This window comes from Carlito syrichta, unplaced genomic scaffold, assembly GCF_000164805.1.
Source record: "Carlito syrichta isolate Samal-C Ts95f unplaced genomic scaffold, Tarsius_syrichta-2.0.1 Scaffold287885, whole genome shotgun sequence".
NCBI lineage: Eukaryota > Metazoa > Chordata > Mammalia > Primates > Tarsiidae > Carlito > Carlito syrichta.
The window spans coordinates 128,793-143,021 of record NW_007231981.1 but is presented as its reverse complement, the minus strand read 5'-3'; the positions used below and the strand labels follow the sequence as shown (position 1 = coordinate 143,021).

Below are 14,229 nucleotides of genomic sequence, written 5' to 3'. Positions count from 1 at the left end.
TAGCTGCAAAAGAATGGTGGGTGGGCCCTAAACTTCAGGGGCCGTTCCGCCCAGGCCGGCACTCCCAGCCCGCCCAAGAGGCGGAGCCTCCACAGAGCTCCGCCCACGACCGCCCCTTCGGCCCGCCGCCGCTAGGAACCAGGGCCCGAGGCGGGGGTAGAAGAAGGGGGAGACTGGGGGAACAGAGGAAGAAAGGAGAGTGTCTCGCGAGCTGTGACCTGGGTGGGGGCCTGCTGGTAGTAGGAAGCAAGAGGGGAAGGGAAACGAAGGAGTGCTGCTCCTTCCTGCATTATTTTAAGCAGGCCTGGGTAGAAGCTGCTTTTCAGCATTTCAATTATTTGTTTTTCTTCCTCCCGCTGTGGGGCGGCGAGCCGCACAGGCTCTCCCACGCGACTCCGCTGCGCCATCGCCGTAGATTATTATTGTAGTCTTTGCAAACCTTTTTCCTTCTTCCCAGCCAGTACCTGCGCTGACTCTTGGGGCTACCGTAACCTAGTCGTGCCCTGCAGGTGGAAGGGCGACAGCGAGGGTCCCCAGTTTTCGCCGGAGCTCCCAGACCCCGCCGTTCAATTGTTTCAAACTTCCCCGCCCCCCGACCCCGCCTCTCTTCCGCGCCCCTCCCCCAACCCCCGCCACTTCCAGGGTCCAGGCTGGCTCCCGCCCTTCTTTCCCCGCCCTCTACTCCACCTCCCTCCCTAGTCCACCCCCCGCTCCGGGGCGGTCCTAGCTGCTCACCGCAAGAAGAAAAGCCACCCATTCGTCTCCCTCCCCTACCTCCCATCCTCTGCCCAAGAGCTGCCTTCATTGCAGTCACGCCCCTTCCTTCCGAGGAGCTTTCTGGCTGCCTAAACTGGTAGACCCCCTGAATTACTCCTCCATCTCTGCTCTCTTTCGCCGCCTCTTCTTTTAGTTCCCCCCCCCACCAACTACCACCACCTCCAGTCTGTCTCGCCTCCGACCATCCGCTGCTCCACCCTCCGGCCCGGTATCCTGCCTGTCCACTGCCACCAAGGAGAACCCAGACGGAGCTGCAAGGAGGGGAGCAGCCGGCAGTTGGGGCTTCCCCCCTGCCCATCCCTGGCCGTCGGCCCGGGACCGAAGCCACTTGAACGAGCAGAGAGTCGTCACCTTGTCTTCGTTGCCTTCAGGGGTAGGAGACGCGTGGTTACTTTTCGCGGGGAACTGGGGCAGGAATCCATGGTGGCATGAACTTGATCGTGCCCTCAGCGTGAGTGAGTTCATCTAGATGCGTGTGGGAATGTCCGTGTGTTCTACTTTCTTTGCAGCTGGCCATGAGTTTTCTGGGATGTGCAGCAAGTTAAATCGGTTAAAGAGTGTGCGCTCTTCTCCCGTCCTGTTTCAACAAGATGCTAGTGGGTACCACTACTTGATGGTACTTTTACTTAATTGCCTTCTAGGGTCTTTGTAGGTCTCTAGGTAATTCATCACATTAAGGTGCTAAAGACCCTAGGGAAGTTGAGATCTACATTTAGTCCAGCATGAATGCCTTTGGTTATCTTAGATAACTAGATGGTTTTTTTTTCCCCCTAAGTACTTAGGCTTGGGGCGGGGTCTCATACTCCCTGAGGCGGAGGGAGGGAGGAGGACCTTGAATTCTTGAAGTTTTAAAGTCTGGGAGTAATTTACAACACAAGTACTCTTAGGGATGTATGGCGGTGAGGAGAAAGGAGTTGCCCTTATTTGCTTTATACAATCCAAAGTTGTTAGTAAATAGTTGTGGGGTATCAGGCAGGTGTCTTGAGTGTACAAGTCACTGTATGTTGGTGCCTCAGCAGTAAGATGGACTTCATGGTAATATGAAAATGACCCTCCCTGGTAAATTGCCACCAATAATAATATAATAATTTGCAGCAAGGGACTAAATACAATTAAATGAGTGAGGAAAGGGAAAGTTTGTGAGAAACATCATCTTCATTCTCTACTATGTTTTAGACAGAATTTTCTGACAACTTGGGATGTTTAGTTTAGTTCTCCTCCTTTCCACAATGAAGAATGGAAGTTGGGAGGTAGTTAAAAACTTTAATGAATATAACCCTCTTCTCCTATTCAGAGGGAAAGATAATTAGTCACCATAATCTTCAATGATGAAGGGCTAAGGTTATTTAAGTCTCCTTGAGCTAGGCTTTGTGAAAAGTTCTTTCTCCGGCTAGCCTTTGTGAAACCTTCTCAGTTAGACCTTTCAGCACCCTCGTTTAATAGCTAAGAATAGTTTGAAATGCCATTTTGGACGTGGGACAAATTTTCACCCATCTTGCACCTATCTTCAATTGGACAAGTGCGACAAGCTTATAAGGATGGTGTTGTTCAAAGACCTATTACTGAGCTGTCCCTAACCCATTGCTTATTTGGGAGCAAGTCGTTTACTTATATTTTAAAATAATGTCTTTGGTTGATTTTCATGGGGAAAAGGAAAGCAGGATGGTAGAGAAGGAACGTTACAGGGTGACAATTTTAAAGGCTATCATATTGCAGATCAGCTGGGAGGGAAAAGCTGGCCTGACCAAACTACATTTTATAACTGGCCTGGGACATTTTAGCAGCCAGGTGGTTGTAGAGTAGTTGCATCTATTTACAGATGATAACTCAGGTTCCAACTATTCTGTATGGGTTTATCCGGTGTCATTTACAGACACTTTCTGGCACTTCCTCATACTTCATTTTAAGTTACTTCTTTCTTTGGAAAAGTTTGTGGCTTTGTAAAATTGAAAGTCTTTTTTTCTAACCTCATGGTCTACATGTGAAGTAAACCTCATCACAATTGTATGTAGAGTCACTTTTACAGGAAAGTTGTGGATCTGTTAACCTGCTTAAAAGATTTTAGAATGGGAATTTTAAAAATTCATAGTCAATCCTGTTTTGGATTTGGAAATTAAAACCTCATTTCTGGTTTGTGAAGTAGGATTTATTAGGCTAATGCTTAACTGAGGTCTTCTGTAGAGTTGCGTTTTCTAAAGTTTTATAAAGAACTCATCAGTCTCTAGAATGCTTTAAAAGCACTCTAATCAGAAGGCAGAGGGATGGATGCTATGACCTTGAGGTCCCATTGAGTGCCAGAATTCTAAGTGGGTACATCTGCTTCTGTGCCCCTGCTAAGAGCCCTCTCCCAGGGCCTGCGTCTTCTCTAAAAGGGTGTCTTTGTAATTAACCAGCCCTTCTCTCCCATCCCCCTTTCTTCCTTTGATTCAGCTTTTTAAGGCCTTCTTGTCCAATTGGAGACAAGAGGAGTTTCTCACACTCTCCTGTTCCCCTCTTAACGTTTCTTTTCCTTTACCCAGAAAAGTACCCTGAAGTTCTCAGGATGGCTAGAAGTTTTGTTTTGTTTGGGGCACATTGGGATGGAGTGCCAGGGGGTTGTTACCAATAAGGAATAGAGGATATATTCCCTTTTGGGAAATGCTTGTGGCCAGGTAGCCTCCTCCATGGAGACTTTGCATTTGGAATGCATGAGAACAGCCTTTCTTGGGGACTGTCTGGTAGAAATTGTCCTTTACACCCATTAAACCCAGCTTAAACCCACTGAAAGGGGTGGAGAGAGATATGTGTGATCGTGGCTGAGCCTTTTAGGATGGTAAATGGGTAAATGTTTCCAAATCTCCTATTACATCACCTCTTTCTCCCGTGGATTCAGTGGGTTTAGTGATCTGCTTGACAAGTTAATTAGCTGGGGACTAAACCAATTTGTTTAGAATTGTGATCCATTGATTTCCTGTCCCCAGGAATTTTTGTTGGTGTTTTACTATGATATGTTGTCTTTAGCCTTACTTACTTTTAGTTCCTTACTGCCTTTTGTGGACTTTGGTCCAAAATTTAGGGTCCCACCCCCAAGTCAAAGGTTAGAATTTGGTCCCAGGAACTAAGGGGGCATTAAACAGACTGACCATACTGCATTACTCTCCTCCATGGTGGGCTTCTGCCCTTTTTTAACCCAGAGAAAGGAGGGAAGTCTCCCCTTCCACACACAACACACACAATCTGAACAAAAAAAAAAAAAAGGAAAAAAGAAAATAGGAGGTCATTTGGTTTATAAAAGAACCCACAACAGATTTCTTTGAAAGAACTAGCTTTTCTAGTTAGTGCCTTTAAACTATGACTTGATATATAAAAATTCACTATAACTAGGCTTTCTCAGAAACATACTTATTACATAAAGGAATACATTCGAAGTTGTAATAATTAGTGCTTAAATCAAGTGATGCTATTATTTGGCCTTTGAAATCTTTGTGTTATATGGAATGGAGTTAGTTAATTGTTGAAATCATTCTGGCTTGTAATAATGCTGGCCACGTTGGCCCTGGCCTACAACTGTTTGTAGAGGGGAGCTAGTATTACTTTCTGGAAATGAATCAGACTTTATAGATGTTGAACAGGCCTAAGAATGGGACTATGCATCCCATAAAGGTAAAATATTTTATTTCCAGATACTGTATTTGAGTAACCCAAGGATCCAGATAATTGTCTCTAGTAAATAATAGCAACTAATGCCATTTTTAATCTAAGACTCTACAATAAGCTTTCCTAGTGAGCCTATTGGTGAGAGGGACCTGGGCTCTAGGCCCAACTCTAACCCTTGGCAAGTTTTCTCCACTATAAATTGTGGGTGTCAGACCCAGTGGTTTTGAGAGCCAGTTCTCAGAATTTTATGTTCTCTTTCTAGGCCTAGATGTCTGGTGTGAATATGAATAACTGCTACTAGTATGAAGTGCAGCAGTTGTTAGAAATACAGTCATGTAGCCATCATCTTTTCTTTTTAAAAAAAGAGCCTATAAGCCTGTATCAACATAAATGCATTGTGTTTTTTAACAAAATCAAATTAAGAAGGTTAAAATCTTCACCAAGAATCTCATCATCCTAATAGATCACTTTCTTTCATTTTTTCTAGTTCTTTTCAAATTCTTATTCCTGCATTAACATGAATTTTTACGTAATTAGGGTCAAAGAAATATACAGTATTGCTATTAAATAAGAGGCAGTCTAAGACTTAGCATTGTAAATGTGTGTGGAGAAATGAAGTCAGAACCTGACTGAGTATGCATTTTGTTTCTTGAAAGCCAGGAGAGACTAACAGAGTTGATAAATAATCCCTAAACACTTTTCTGTGATTCAGGAGATGTTCATGTAGCTGGGAAGGCTGTTAATTCAATTTCTTTGACCTTCTGTTATCCCTTTCCCATTTTTTAAAAACAAAATAAACCTGGAGTCTACTGTTTACTTTGTCTAAATCATTGGCAATGGTTCTTATATCGCTGTATCATGATATCCTATCAAGAGAATACAAATGTGGGTAGACTATGAAATCTCCAGAATGAGAAAGGAGAAGCAGGAAGGCACAGGTATGTTTGCTTTGTAGCATTGAAAATAATATGGTTAAATTAGACTAAAAGGTAGCAAGGAAATAAGGATTTGAGACAATTAAATTAACAAAGATGTAGATACAGCAGAATGGCCCACAAGTAATGGGTTCTTCATCTGATGACTTCACTGTGTAGTGAAAGTTCAATTCCACAATCCTTCAATTTTTCCTTTGATAACAAAGGTGTGATATACATGTGACCGCCAATTTTTGATGGATTAATTCCTGGAAACCAGTGGCTCATCATAAATCAGATTAAATTTCTCTAACTGGAATAGAAAGTGAGGTATGAATTTTTAGTATTTAGAAAGTGTCAAGTGAAGTACAGGAAAGTTTTTTTTTTTGTAGTGTGAGATCATGGGGAAACTTCAAATGGATATATTGGTCAATACTTTCTAAGGTAATTCTTGAAAATGTACACTTTTAAGTCTGTAGGCTTGCCTTGACATTTGTAAAGTCGCTTTCACTCTTGTCCCAACTCCATGAAATATCATTAGCCTGTATGACTTGGGTTTTCTCTGCCCAACCCCTCTCTGAATTGCCATGTGACCAAGGATAAATGAATTAGCTGCTCTAAGCTTCAGTTACCCTTCTGGGAAGCAGGGATATTAATACTTCACAGAGGTGTTTAGGCATGCTTCATATTGGGCACATGCTTTGAGGTCATTGGATGAAAGGTGTTTGCATGATGGCAAAGCAGGCTTATTATAGGGTCCTGAGCAGGTGTTCCTTTTTAATGAGCTTTGCTCCCTTATAACATACAGTGCTCTTTGGTGTCCCATTGCCTTACTGACTGTAATTACGATTGACCCAACATTTGGATTATTGACCCTCTCAGTTTTTTGAAAAAACAAAACAAAACAAAAAACGTTTTCGTACCATGTGGTAAGTTGAGGTGCAAATAAGAGGACTCCAGCATCTGCCAGGGTGATGAAAAATTTCTTCAAAAAGAGAGGTTAGTTGAAATATGCCACCGAGATCCGTGAGTTCTTCAAATCTCCTTCAAAAGATTAAAAAGAGTAAAGCAAATTTCTGTGTGTGTGTGCACGCGTGCGTGTTTTAAGGGAGAAAGTTTTGAGTAATATTTGCTTGTGACACATACTGATGATAGCCAGTAACTGAAACCCAGCCATTATAGTGTTTTATACACAGCTGGTTTTTATTAATGATGGAATATTTATACTTGCTGTACAATTCGTGGCTCATTTCCATGTGTATGTCAGAACTTAAATACCCCCCAAAGCAACATTAAGCTAATATTAAATATAAATGTGGCCAAGCTAGAAAGGGTGATTATGGTGGGAAGTCTCCCTTATTCTTATCGGTGGTGCTTCAGATCACAATAAGTGTCTCCTCTACCCCCCACCACCAACTTTAGGCATTGATGCTGATCTTTTTACTCTTTATATCTTATAGCAAACTTCACATTTTTATCCTTTTGATATGAACAAATGATCTGTTCCCCCTTTTATAATGCAGATAAAACTGATGTATGTGTTTTTTAAGAGCATATTTTCCCTGCACATGCTTCTCATTATCCGAGAGGCCTGGACTCAATCAGTAAAGGAGCAGAGAAACCACATAATTGAAAGGAGAATGACGGTGGTGCATACTTGGAATATTTGTGGGAAGGGGATTGCTGACATCAGAAAATGTAGTGGCCTGAGTGTTAACAGCATTGAAGAGAAATCAGCTTTCTGTGTTTCTGTATATTGAAAATTATTTTTAAGGGAATCAAAATATGGGCCAGGTTTGACATCCTTTTATGAAGTTGCACTAGAAACTTTGATGAAGGTTGTTAAAGAATAGTTCAATTAAAACCTTCCCTATTAGGAAGCTAATTAGTGCATCCTTTACTCATTTTGATTGTTTTCAAGGGGCATGGATTTGCATTGAATTAGTGACTTTTGTTTCATGTGATAGCAAACTAAAATTAAAAAATCACAGATGGAGAAAATTATTTAGATTGCCAATTTTGAAGAATCTAATTTCCTCCTTATTACATTTAGGTTTTCAGTTCAGATTTCTGTTTCACTCTGTTTATATACAGTGATCACATTTTAGTGTGGTAGTCAGTTTTACTTTCTGGATCATGGGCTGTAAAAACCAAAGCTTATTTGAGTTTCCCTATGAATTAGAGAAATATAACAAATCACAATAAACCGTTGTATTAAGGTAACATTTTATTTTTTCTTCTACAATTAGTTTCTTTTTGCTGTGTGTGTGTGGGGGGGGGGGAGAGAGAGAGAGATTGGGGGAGGCAGATTGTTTTTGTTTTTTTTTTTTTAAAAGCAAACAGTTTTTGGAACTAAGGAAATTTTTGATGACCCCCTTTACCCCCAAGCACATTCTGTCTGCCTCAGGCTGCCAGTTAGGTTTCCATTAGGGGAATGTGATGAATTTTCTGACCTGGTGCTTTTTGTGACCAGGCTAAGCAGTTCTTCCTCAGCAGCCTGAAGGAGAAGAGGTTATGGTGGGAATAGGAGTGCAGGATTTCTAGCAGGTTCCTTCTATTGTACTCTATATTTTTTATAGGAATGAGTACTTGCTCCTGGGGTTTTAGGACCATTTGCAATAGAGTAAATGCTTTGTAGCTAAGTATATATATATTGATTTTAATTTTTAATATTTTTTAAAATAGAGGTGAGGTCTCACTATGTTGCCCAGCCTGGGCTTGAACTCCTGGGTGCAAGTGATTCTCCTGCCTCGGGCTCTCAAAGTGCTGGGATTACAGACATGAGCCACTGCACTTGGCCTTGTAGCTAAATATAAAATATGGGCTTGCATGGCCCTCCTTTTACCCATAACATTAGACAATAGTCATTCTGTACCTATGTTCCCTGTTGCTGTGCCCGTGGCATATGTCTGTACTAGTTTCTGCGAGTGGGAAAATTGGCTGGGTAATATGATTTTTGGTTTAACTGATCTCACCCTAGTCCTTCTTGGGAAGGTAGGGTCTAGATTTAGTTTTGCAATGGCACCTCAGTCAAGACAGGTTCCCTGTGCTTGCAAGGCAGCAAGAGGAGGAGGGGCTGCCTTCAGCCTTTGGAGAGTGACTCAGGCCCTTCGGTATGAAGATATGAAATGCTGGCTCCTGTCCATGCACCTGCTGGATGCCACACCTGCAGTCAGCACCTGAGCGCCACTCAGACACAAAAACCAGACTGAAGGCAGATGGGGCTCCCTTTGAAAGGGGTACAGAGAAACAGGGAGCTCCCAATTGTGCTAGCAGAGCCCCACTGGGAATTTCATTTAGCCATTCCAGCTCTGGCCTTGGGAAACTTCTTAGATATTTTCTTCCAGGTGCAGCTCACTCACTTGTTCAAGATACTTTTGGAGTGTCGAGGGAATCTGCTTTCCTAATAAATTTATCTTATGAACTGTCCTCTTAAAAACTAGAGAGGCAGTTCTGTGGAGGGTTGTGTCTTGGAACTGAGCACAGGGCAGGAAGTCACAAGACCTGGATTCTGATCCCGGCTCTACCGGTGAGCAACAGTGAAATCCTCGTCCAATTATTATCATTAGCTATCTGTTCTGGACTTGAGCTTTTCTCTCCAGTTGTAAAATAGAATTAATCACATCTGCTTTTATTTCTGCACAGAGCTGCTGAGAAGGAAGGACAAATAAGATAACAAGTGAAAGAGCTTTTGTCTCCTTAGAAGGAAGACTGAGAAACTAAAGGTAATAGTATTATTATTTTTGTTATTTTTTAGCCTTCATTCTTTTTCTTTTCGTGCTGTGGTCTCTAACAAAGTCTTTGGGAAGTTGTCATTTACTCAGTATGCAATTATTAAGCACATTTTATACTCTAATTAATGTTTAGGTGGTTGGGATGGATGCAAAGAAAAATCATGCACTCAGCCCATGCCTTCTAAGATCTTATAGTCTAGCAACTTCCGTTTCCATTTTGGGCTCAATCTATTACAGTGATTTCTGCCTGGGCACTTAGCTTAAAAGATGAGAATTAACTTTGCTTTTTTTCCTCTCCATTTTGCAACTGGGGACTTCTGTCCCTGGAGCAGTGTATTCCAAGACCTAAATAGAAGATGTATGGAGGAAAAGCCATGGGGATAAATACATGAATTATTCCCACTCCCACATTTGCAAAGTGCCTGACCCTTGAAGGATTACTTTTTCAGGGGTCTATCTTTAGTTTAATCTTGAGTTCTGTTCTGTTCCTACTCAATATGGTTCAGCCGATTCTTTTTTTCTTTTTCTTTTTTTATCGGGCAGACTCCTGAACCAGAATAGATTCAGAGTCTTTCTGGCCCACTTTTATGACCTTAGCTGTCACTAAGGTCTAATGCTAATGAAGCCCAAAGATATTTCTCAACCGATCTTTGACATCAAATTGATCACCAAAATCCATGTTCTATTCAGCTTGTAGGTTTTTTTTTTTTTTTTACCCCCACCGGGAAGCTTTTTCAGGTAACCCAGAGATTTTTGCAGAATCCTCTGTGTTGTCAGAGATACCTGTTCATACCTTTCTTCTCCCATTGTATTATGCCTCATTTGCTTGACTGGGAGTCCTTGAGGACTGAGTTCTGTTTTCTTTTTTTTCCCACCCTAAGGCCTACCTAACACAATGTTTGGCTACAGTAAGTGCTCAATAAATGTTTGTGGAAAATATCCTGTAATGACTATTGTAATAGAGAGATAATTAATTTTCTATATTGAGCAGAGTTGGAACTGGGGGGAGATGGAGAGGGATTAAGGAAAAACGTTCAAAGAGAAGGTAGAAAGCCAAACTGCCCTTTCTGAGAGTTCTGGCTAAGAAGCCAAGGAAAGAAACACCTGTTGTGTCTGCTTTTGCTAAGATGGGACATCCCTGACTTACTGCCTCCGTTGTCTTAGGACTGGATGACTTTTATGGTCAGGTCTGTAAATAAACCTCTGTCTATAACACATTGACCATTTAAGAAATGTGCCACCTAGTCATATATTAAGCAGGCTGACTGTAAATGTACCACCTTAACTGAGGCTGAAAATAGAGGTACACACACAGGCTCATTGATTGTGTATTCTTAGTTCTATACAGAAACATGCCCTTTAAGATATATTGAAGTTGAGAATCGAAAACTAAATTCAATTCTCAGAATGTTGCAGGTTGGGTCACTAGAACTGAATGTCTTCGAGCTGACTGTCAGATCTTTCCAAGGGCAAAAAACGAAAGATGATATAAGCCATTACAGGCCATGAACCTGTTCTCACCCACCTGATGCTTTTACTAATTAGCTTCTTGGCCAAGTGGCAATTTGGGGCAAGTGCATGCAAGCTGGATTCACAGGGGAGCCGGCATTCCACTCTGCCATTTCACAAACCACTGGGATACTACCCTGCTTCTCTTGGTCTCTTTCCCTCCCAGGAGCCCTGCTCTGCCTTAGTGGAAAAAATGGGAGTTGGAGAACTTTTCATCAAATGAGAGAGAAATTTCATGGGGCTTTTATGTTTTGCTAGTTTTATCTTTTTAGTGGGTTATCTAAAAACATTCATGCCCCTTGGCCCATCAGTCTCACTACTAGGATTCTATCATTAGGAGACAATCCACGGTAGTGAAAAAGGCTAAATCATGAAGGTGATTTTATAGTATTATTTAGACTAGCACAAAATTGGAAGCAATTTACATGTCTTAATAATTGGAGAACGGGTAAGTGAATGTTGATACACTCGTTTAACTCACTGTTGTGCAGTCATTACAGTGTTTGTTATGAAGTTATGTCACGACATGGAGAGAAAGTACTTATGATGAGGTGAAATGCAGGATCCAAAATTACATGTCATTAATAATTCATTGCTTTGTAAAAACACAAATACACATAGGACAACTAAAGGAAATAATCTATAATGTTAACAATATTTGGGGGATTGTAAGCGATTTTTTTCTTTATTAAAAATTTGTTCATGCTGTGCTTATATTACTTGTAAAATAAAGTATAAATAAACATGAAAATGGGCCGTCTGCCATTAGACGCAGGAGATTGGAAAAGCAGGCATCTTCTAGGTATATTCTTAAACTTTTCTCATTTTCTGCTCGATCTGATTCCATGGGCCCCTTATCCTTTTCCTGAGGCAATATGGAATGGAATGTGATGGCGTGGTCTAGTCCTCTCTTGAAATGGATGTGTGTGCTGGAGGGCAGAGGGAGGTGGTGGCAGGATTCTCCGTGTTACCCAATATTTCATTGCTCATGTCTGCTTTAGGGTTGATCACCTTTGTTGCCTGTGAACATGTTCAAGGCAATTGCCTCAGAGCAAAGCAAAGTCAAACTGGGACCCAAAATGACCAAATATTTGAGTTACCATCTCAGAAACTGATCTCACACACTGATCCTCAGTAAGATTTGGAAATACCAAGGTCTTGCCGTGGTTCTTAAAATAATTTTTTAACCTTATCTAGATAGAAGTATAGATAGGAGCTTAGAGTTGGGGCCAACTCTTTTTTTAAGCCCTTTCTTAAGCTAGTGCTAGAGTTAAGTAAGAGCAAATACCAAGCTGTTGTGATGTCAAAAAGACCTGGAGAAATGGGCCTGGAAAATGTGATCTATGGGGTTCATGTTACTTTCGACCTACCTGACATCTTGACCCAAAGAAGGGAACATTTGTAAGGCTTTTCTGCCATACCTCTAGCTAAACATGCCCCTCTTATCTCTGAATTTTTCCTCCTGCCATTAACATTTTACTTCTAACAGAACTGGAAAATTGGTGGTAGCATTAAGCCAAGTTTACAGTCTCTTAAAATGAGATTCAATTCAATGTAATAAATATTATTAAGCATCTTTTATGTACAAGCTAATAATGCTAGAAAATATGTTGTAGTGGAAGGGCTCTTGCTCTAAGAGTTGTAAAACCTTCATTCTGATCCTGGCTCTGACCCCTTTAAGGCCCTGGCATGCATTTTCATCTGTAGAAAGAGGAGGTTGGATTACTAGGTGGTCTACCAAGAATCTTTCCAGTTCTGGCCCTCAGTGAGCTAAATACCCTCGCACAATAGACTGAATTGCAAATAAAGGTTAAAAAAACTTTCTTCATAAAATCAATGCAGTCTTCCAGATGAAGGCTACTTTGGAATAATCATGATAGAAATAGAAAAATTTTATTGAGGTCTTACTATGTGTTCTGTGCTTAGCACTTTACATAGATTACTTCCTTTCATCTTTATGACACCCCTGTGAGGTATGAGCACCGTTATCCCTATTTTGTAGGTGATGAAATTGAGACTTAGGAGGTCAAGAAACATGTACAAGTTCAGTTAGTAAGCCATAGATTCAGAATTTGAACTTGGGAAGTTTGACTCTAGGCTGCCTATCTGTTGAAGGTTTAGGGATAACCTTCAAAAAAAAACATTGTGATTTTTTTGTAGTTGTTGTTTTACTTCCCAAGGGAAGGAAATTAGTATCCTGGATTTTGAGAGTGTCGGGAAAGGTGTTCTCTAGGACACTGGCCACAGTATAAACCAATCTGAAAGGACATTAGAATTCACTGGGGCCTCTCACTTTCTGTGAGAGGTTGTGTGATATGTGTGTGTATGTGTTTGCACAAATACATGCACATCCTTACAGGGAAAACTTTTAGCTGGCTCCTTTCCATTCATCTGGGAGTCAAATTGGATTAAACAGGTTGACCAAGATTTAGCAGAAAAACAGGTTTCTTAGACTTAGATCCTTCATTCTGGTTGGTGAAATGAGAGTGGGGGTAGAATGAGAGGAGAAGGTAGAAGAAAAGATAGAAAGGGGATCTTATTTTGCAAAATGTATATAAGGGTTAGGAATTTGGTCTGTCCTGGTCACCTTGTAATTTTCATTTTCTGTGACTTGGCTTGGGAAACATCTGAACTCTCACTAATGTGTTTTGGCTCAACTTCCCAGGTGTACTGGGAGGGGACAATGACTGCAAATGGAGTAAGAATTTAGCTTGGCCTTGCTGCCTTGTTACAGAGGAGTCAATTATATAGATTCAAATTGCATTTTTAAAAGACAGAACCATGGGTATCCTTTCGTTTCCTATCAAATATCCTCAAGGACAGTCTGTGTGCCCAGGAGAAACAAGGTTATTTTATTGATTGAAGATGATGTCAGATCCCTAGCAGTGGCATGATTAAAGCTGTGGGCAGATTAAAGGTTATAGAGTTCCTACTATTTTAGTCCTTGTGCATGAGACAAGGAATCTTTTCCTTTCCTCTCTCTAATTAATAAATGGGGCAGTGTTTTCCTCCTTAAGTGATTCTTGACATGTAGACGAACACAAGTTCTTTATGAAAAAATCAGTAACTGGAGAAGACTCTGGAAAGCTTTTTTCTTAGACTGATGGTTTTTTCTCTTTTAAACAAACAAAAAAGATGGGAGGATGGGGAAATGATCTGTGTCCAGTTGACATAAAGTGATTTGGATCTTGAAAAGGATATAGAGGAAATAGGGAAAAATTAAGGAAAGAGAGTAAGACCTTGGACAAGTTTTCTCAGTGAGGATTTGGGTGTCAGGAGAAAGCCAGTCAAGATCAGCATGAAAGATCTAAATTGTACTGTAAAAGAATTGCTTGGTGGTTTCTCTCTAGGGGCTCAAGTTTAAAAGCCTTGGGCTGTTTTCTGATGTTTCAGTTGAAAAAAAAGTCAAATGTTTTGTTCAGAATTGGACAATATAAGTACGTGGCTATTTACCATAGCTCTGTTAACAGTACATCTTTGATTCCAATTAGAAGTTGTTTCTCAGCCGGGCTCGGTGGCTCAGCCTGTAATCCCGCGCCTTTGGGAGGCTGAGGTGAGTGAATTGCCTGAGCCCGAGGGTTCGAGACCCGCCTGGGCAGTGAGACCTCATCTCTACAATAAATCAAAAAAATCAGCTGGGGTGTGGTGGCGCATGCCTG

General features: G+C 41.1%; 1 protein-coding gene across 1 annotated transcript in view; it reads left to right on the top strand.

The window, feature by feature from the left end:
- The first annotated feature begins 669 nt into the window (after nucleotides 1-669).
- The window catches only part of AMOT (angiomotin), a 66,105-nt gene continuing 52,545 nt past the window's right edge, over nucleotides 670-14,229 (top strand). The window contains exons 1-2 of the mRNA XM_008053114.2: nucleotides 670-1,150; nucleotides 8,973-9,052. The gene's annotated coding sequence lies outside the window, so the exon portion shown is untranslated. The remainder of the gene's footprint in view (nucleotides 1,151-8,972; nucleotides 9,053-14,229) is intronic.